We start from the raw sequence: 7,683 nt of genomic DNA, 5'->3' as shown, positions 1-7,683 counted from the left end.
GCGAGAATCAGGTGAGCGTTACAGTAAGTGTTTCTCAATGTCTCTTGTCTTTTCCTCTTTCTGTTTTCCCCTTCCCGCTTTCTGTCTTGTATTATTGCTCTCAATTTTGTTATTTCCTTAATAACGTTTTCTCTTCTGTTTTCTTCCCAATAGATGGAATTGCAGCTCAACAGCTGCTATGGCGGTCTGGAACGAGGCCGGGAGGAAGATAGATGAAACCGCAATGTCCGACAACAGGTGAGTGTTGGTTTAAGGAAAGGAAAGGGGAATTACCGGGCCATTCCGACCTCGGAGGGCCTGGTAATTTCCCTTTTGCGGGACCCGGAGCCGGTACGTCCCCATTCCCATTTGAGCGCCAACAGGGCTCAATCGGAATGGGGAGGATGGTAGCAGCGGTACCATTTATAATGGTACCATTTCTACCATCCTGTTCTGCTCGTGGGTGCTGCTCTGCAAGCCTGGTCTGACCAGGCGTGTAGAGCGGCACCGGCGAGCAGACCTCGTAATGCTGCGGCCCGGTATGAACGTACCGGTGCCTTACCAGCACCATTCATACCGTGGCCGCCACCCTTGTAATGAGGCCCAATTTCTTTTTAATGTCTAACCTTGCCTTTTGGTTTTTTCTTGCAGGTGTTGCGGTCGTGGGCGAAGCACGTAGTGCTGCGGTGCCAAGAAGAAGATTTCAACGTCCCTGAAGTCTTGAAGGTGAACCGCAGTGTTATGATGCAGAGTTCGGCGCTCCGGAAGATTTGAAGGTGAGCTGCGGTGCCAGGATGAAGAGTTTGGCGCTCCGAAAAATGTGAAGGTGAGCTGCAGTGCCAGGATGAAGAGTTCGGCGCACAGGTGAGAGCAGATGGTAAGTATGGAGGCAGGAAGCAGGATTTCCAAGGGAAGTTCAAATCCCAGGCGGCGTGAGCGTTACGGTGCATGGATGTGCAGAATAACGCGAAGCATCTACCTCGTGGATTGGAGCAGCTTATATAGTTGTGAACGTGGCCAAGCCCACTTGGCCTGGCTTGCCTGCCACACCCTGCCACTCCTAGTGAGTCAGCACGTGCAAGGCAACCCAGTATATGGCAGCCCCACCCAAGAGTACACGTGGGGCTGCTTTAAGTGATGAAAGTGCCCATGTTAAATGCACCTTGCACCCGGAATGAGGTGCTATGCTTATAATAAAAGCTTTTTATACCCAATCAAGGTTTGTTGTTGTCTGTTATTTATGACAAAAGGCACCAGGACTGTGTCCATCCGTGCCCTGTCTGTGTTCTTGGTCCGATGACCATGACAGCACTTCCACCCCCCCCCCCCCCCCCCCCTCAAGGCCCCTCTCAAGGGTGATCCTCCTCCCAGCCCTGGCTTTGTGGGATTATTGTGATGGAACTGCCTAATTAAACGTGGAGCATGGACGTGTTCAATAGGTTCCCATGTTCGGTCCTGAGGTACATAGCCTTTCCAATCTATAAGGTGATACAATTTGGACCAAACCACCTTGGAGTCTAAGATGGAATTAACTTCATACTCCCATCTAGTCATTTGGGTTCTGGTTGAGGACTAATTTGTGTATTAGGTTTCATTGGTTTGAGAAGTGAGACATGAAATACTGGGTGAATCTTCATGTGAGATGGTAACTCCAACTTCATGGCGGCAGGATTGATTATCGCTTTGATAGTACAGGGATCCAAATATCTGGGGCGGAAGGCCCTTGGTCCTTTCAACTGTATGTATCTGGATGCTAACCAGACTCTATCCCCAACCTGGTAATCGGGAGCTTCTTTTCAGTGCCGATCAGCAAACAGTTTGTCTTTCTTTGGCCTTAGTCAAATGTTCTGTTGCTTCCGCAAGAACCTGGGTGATGGTTTTATGCAAGGATTCTATTGCTGGCATTTCCAAAATATTAAGTGGATCAAACCCTGATTTCCACGGATGCCTTCTGTGCACAGTATAGAATAGAGTTTGCCCAGTACTTGTGTGGACAGAGTTGTTGTATGCATACTCAGCTAACCAGAGTATGTCTTTCCAGGAGTCCTTTGAGTGCTGCAGCATACATCTTAAATACTGCTCCAACGTCTGATTAGTTTGTTTGGTTTGCCCGTCAGTTTGAGGGTGATGCCTTGTGGACAACCGGAGGTCAATCTTGGCGATTGCACATCACCTTCTCCAAAAGGTGGAAACAAACTGAGTTCCGTGATCTGATATTAATATCGATGGGAATCCATGTAATCAGACGATTTGTTCTAAAAACACAGTAGCGAGAGTCGATGCAGTTGGGAGTCCTTTCAGAGGGATGAAATAGGCCTTTTTGGAGAATAAATCCACAATAACTAAGATGGTGTTATAACCATTGCAGGGGGGAAGATCTGTGATAAAGTCCATTGACCAAGTATGCCAAGGTGCTGGGGGTATCATCAAGGGACGTAGTAAACCAGCAGGGTTTTGCTTATGAGACCTATGATGTGCGCAAACATCACAGGTTGCAATAAACTGGACAATATCTTTTCTCCAAGTTGGCCACCAGTAGTTTTGCTTTATTTTAGCCTGCATTTTGGCTATTCCTGGATGTCCTTCCACTAATGAATCATGATAGTGCTTAATGATCTGGTTCTGTAGTTTCTTGTCCTGGATATTTGTGTCCTTGAAAATATGGTAAATTGTTTTGGGTGGTGTATTGGTCTCCCTTTAAAACCCATTCCTGTTGTGTTGACTGAGTCATCTCGGACTGAAAACTGGTTTTTAAGTCGTCTATACACGTGGTGGCGGCGATCTTGGTTTGGATTCGTTCTTCGGGAATGATGACCATGGGATCAGTTGTTGTAAAAGCCTCTTTTCCTTCACTCAGGCGTGATAGTGCGTCTGCCTTTCCATTCTGCACTCCCGGTCTATAGGTGATAATAAAGTCGTATTCTGCAAAAAAGTGCCCAACGAAGTTAACGCGAGGATTGTGCTTTGGCAGATTAAGAAGTACGTGATGACGTGCGTCTTGCCCCAAGAAGATAATGTCTCCATGCCTTGAATGCTTCTTTAATCACCAGTAATTCCTTGTCTGTGATCGCATAGTTCAATTCAGGGGCAGTAAATTCTGGGTCCCATTGGGACAATACCGCTCCCATTGCCACATTTGAAGCATCTGTTTCAACCATGTATGGCAGGTCTGGTCGAGGGTGTTTAAGAACTGGTGTGGTGGTAAATGCTAATTTCAGTTTCCGGAAAGCTTCCTCATTTCTGTGGACCAATGGAACTTCTTGATCTCTCTCAGCAGGGAGGTAATAGGGTGTACAATTTGCAAAAACCCAGGTATAAATCGACGATAGAAATTGGCGAATCAGAGCACACTTTGTACTCCTTTTGTGGATGTTGGTGAGGGCCATTGGAGGACTGCGTCCACTTTTTGTGTGTCCATATGTACACCCTGTGGTGTGAGCATGAAACCGAGAAATTCGACCTCTGTTGCATGGAAGAGACATTTTTCCAGCTTGGCATATAACTGGTGTTGTCGAAGCTTCTCTAAAACTGCCCGGACATGACCGACATGTTCTTCTATGGAATTTGAGTAGATGAGAAAGTCATCTATGTTCACAAGTGCGCAAATGCCCAATAATTCACGCTATACGTCATTCATAAAGAATTGGAATGCCGTAGGGGCGTTATATAACCCGAAGGGCATGACCTAGTGTTCGAAGAGGCCATACTTCGTACGGAAGTCTGTCTTCCACTCATCTTCTTTTTTGACTCTTACAAGATGGTAGGCCCATCGTAAATCCAACTTTGTGTAAATCTGAGCGTGTTTCACCTAATCCAGGAGCTCTGGTAGAAGTGGTAAAGGGTATTGGTTTTTCACTGTGATCTGATTGATTGCTCTGTAGTCAATACAGGTTCTTAAGTCCCCCTCCTTCTTTGGCACGAAGAAAAGGGGCGATGAAGCAGCGGATTTGGATGGGCGGATAAAGCTGTTTGCCAAATACTGATCCAGGTAAGTTCTAAAATGTTGGTTTTCCTGTTCTGTTAGGGCGTAAATTCGGCTGCAGGGAATTTGGGCTCCGGGCACAAGGTCTATTTGGCAATCGTAGGGTCTGTGCGGGGGTAAAACATTGGCTTACTCCTTTTGGAAAACATCCTGCTAGTCCTGGTATTCAAGTGGTAAAGAGCCAGTGAGGCCCAGCACGTTTCGTTTCTTTGGTTTAAGGTTGATGATGTACTTGTTGTAACAGGTGTCGTCACAGTCTTGAGGAAAGGTCAGAACTTATTTTCGCCAGTCGATCTTTAGATTATGGGTCTCCAGCTGAGGCAGTCCCAATAACATCTGGAACTGAGGAGCATCGATGAGATCGAAGGTAATGTCCTTTTGATGTCCATTGTGCAACAGAAGCTTGACTTTTTCGGTGTGTTGTGTCACCGGCCCGGATGATAGTTGAGAACCATCCACTGCAGTGACGTTTTCCGATTTCTGCTTCTGGTGGAGAGGAAGGCCCATTTGGATACCAAAATCTTGGTCTATGTAGTTTCCCACTGCTCCGTTGTCAAGGTACGCCTCCAAGGCATGTATTTTTGATGGTTGCTTGTGATTCACCAAAAGTACAGGAAGGACTAGAAGTGAGGTCTGCATGGATTCCTTTTTCTCGCTCGACAACTGGACTCCTACGCTTGCCGGGCATTGGAGTTTCCTGAGTCCTGTACTACTACTTCTTTGTCATTTTTGTCGGTTGCGCCAATGATTTTCTTGGGTGGTTTTACTGGGCATTCACGGAGGAAGTGACCTGCTTTACCACAATATAAGCAGAGCTGTTGCTGTCTTCTTTTCTCTTTCCACCTTGGTAAGAGGGCTCCGTAACCCACCGATTTGCATTGGTTGCGACTGTTCGTGTGGTTTGGTCTGGTTCTCACGGGGTCTCATATAAACTGACCTTCCTTCTGTTCTCGCTCGATCCATTTTCCTATTCTCCAACCTATGATCGAGTTGCACTGTCAGGTCTATGTAGTCTGTACACCCCTCAGGTGGGTTCACAACTTGCGGCAACACATCCTTAAGTTCTCCACGCAAACCTCAATAAAAGAGCCTAGTTCTCTTTTCCTCTGGCCAGTTGGTTTTGGCTATGAGATGATTGAAGGTTGCAATTTAGGTCAACAGATCTTGATTCCCCTGTCTGAGTGACAATTTGTTGTCCAGAGCTTGTCCTTGAGCACGTCAGGCAAATCATTTCTCCATCTCCTGCTGAAAAGTTTGAGTTAACAAGGTTTCTTGTTGTCTGTTATTTATGAGCCTGGCGTCAAAGGTGCCAGGACTGTGTGCATCTGGGCCCTGTCTGTGTTCTTGGCCCTGTGACCATGACAGCCAGGCAATGAGCAGTTTGAACGTCTATTTCTATAGCAATGAATATCTTAGAATTTCCCAATGCATAGGGTAGGAGAGCACAGACATAGCAGCTCTCCCCAGAAGTCTTTTTCCCACTTCTTTCATGTGTTGATACCACATGTTGTTCCCCAAGTGTGCTGTACTGTCTAGATAAATATTTTAACTCATAAACATTCTCTCTTGCACTTCTCTTGGGTCTGTTTCTTTCCAAAAGAATACATGCAAAATGCTCATGATGTACATCAGACATCATCTTTCCTACAGGGAGAATCATAAGAACACTGGTCAGAGAAATGGTTGAATTTGCACCTGTCATTGGTGTAGGGATAATCATATATGGTCTTGGCCTTCGTTCAACAGTTCTGTCTGTAAGGGTCACTGGTGTGGGAAGAATCGAAGGGACTGCTGCCTTTTTTGGACCAGCAAGGTAAGCAGCATGAATTAATAGAAACAGGAAACAATTACAGACGCTGTGTAGACATATATTAGGCACCCACCATTGGCGATTTCCCATACGTCCCTGAGCTCGCTCATTTCCCTCCACTGCATCATTTTCAGGATTCTACATTATACCTGTGTACTAAAGAAGGAAAACACCTTTTTAATCAGGCAGTTTGTTAAGTGCTCAGGTAGCTGCAAAATCTGCTCAATAATTTCTGAGAGCAATCTCCTTATAATAGGACCATTCTTAGGATCGTGAAAGAAAGCACGACTGTCAGTACTTCCTCCCACAAGTGCAGCATATGCCAGAAGAATAAAAATAAAAACAGTAAGCAAGAGCTGGTGAATGTCGACATCAGATAGGACCATTTGGGTGTCCAAAGGGAACTTCATGTGAGAAAAGAGTCGGGATACTCCCTCTTCCAATTATTAACCAAATGTCGTTGTTTAGGAATAATCATGTGTCATGGCCACTAAACCAGGTCCATTACTTTCATCCTCCAAAGGGTCCAAATGGACCCCGTCCTGGCGCCTATGGCGCCAGGCTCATAAAGTGTGCTCAGCACACTTTGTGTCCAAAGTACGTGCATCCAGGCTGGGCGTGGCCATTGGAAAGCATTGGAAGGCACGTGCAGAAGTCTATGGGAGTGGTGAGGTGGGGCCACAAGGAGGAGCTAAAGGGGGAGTGGCTGGGGCCAGGCTATTTAAGGCAGCCCCACCCCCATGTAGAGGCTTTGCGTTAGTCTGCTGTGTGCAGCGTAACGCTTACAGCCGTCTGAAGCTCTTACCTGTTTCCAGCTCAGCACGCATCTCATCAGGTCCTGGACATCATCTTCAGTGCGCACCTACCCAAGTCCAGCCCTGCATCTTCAGCGCACATCTTACCTGAATCCAGCCATACCATTGTTCACAGCGCAGCTACTTTCAACTCAGCATCTACAGCGTGCATCTTACCTGTCTCTGCAAATCCATCGCCTGCAGCTCGTCTCATCCTCACCTGTCTGAGTGTCCACCTACGCAGGAGTCTTCTTCTCATCTAGCATCCTCACAGATCTTCCACCTATCCGCCGCTGACAGGTTCTCGGATCGCTGCCTTCCATCATCCGACGCCAGGCTATCCCTGCAAGAGAAAAGGAATGCACAAGGTTAGAAACTGCATAAACATTTAACGCTTGGCCGCGCAACACCTACGCCTTGTGTACCACCTTGAAACCCTACTTACCTTCTAGTGGAGCCACTCCATTCCCCTTCTGGCACCGCGTGGACTCGCTTCCAACCCTGCGACGCAGCGTGGCCATCTTCACACCTGTTGGGAAAAGGAAAGACATTATAAGAATTGTGGACAAAAATCATTGGGAAAGACATTGCAAAAGCAGACAGACAATAATCAATGTTACAAACACTTACCTCCAAAGTGGATTGGTCGCAGCCGGTCTGGGCCATCACGCATATGGGCCAGTGAAGCAACTAGGTCTATCTACAGTGCCCCTGCTGAAGAGAAGCAGGATGGAGAGCTCATCTTTACAAAACAGGTGAGATCTTATGGGAAAACGCATGCTCATCTCATTCTGGCAAGAAGGGTTCGAGGGGGATCACAATTCAACCGCAGCATTTTCATGACCTCTTACCTTCTCCCAAGGACATTGCCAGCGACCAGAGCATTCCACACTACAGCAGCTGGGGGTAAACCCAGATCCAGGGGAGCCAAGTCCAGAGAGGGCTCCAACCGTGCCCCAACGTCCCTGCTTAGATCAGGTGAGCGTAAAATCATGATATATTAACAACTTTCTAGAGTTCATTTTTAAAAGATTCCTGTGGCTCAATAACAAGTTTGCTTTCTCACTTGCTGCTATAATATCTATAAGGAGAGTCCCACGGGAACCACAGTCCAAATG

The sequence above is a fragment of the Ambystoma mexicanum genome, chromosome 6q (assembly GCF_040938575.1).
Source record: "Ambystoma mexicanum isolate Mex_15411 chromosome 6q, UKY_AmexF1_1, whole genome shotgun sequence".
NCBI lineage: Eukaryota > Metazoa > Chordata > Amphibia > Caudata > Ambystomatidae > Ambystoma > Ambystoma mexicanum.
The sequence above is the reverse complement of the archived record's forward strand: the minus strand, read 5'-3'. Positions refer to the sequence as shown.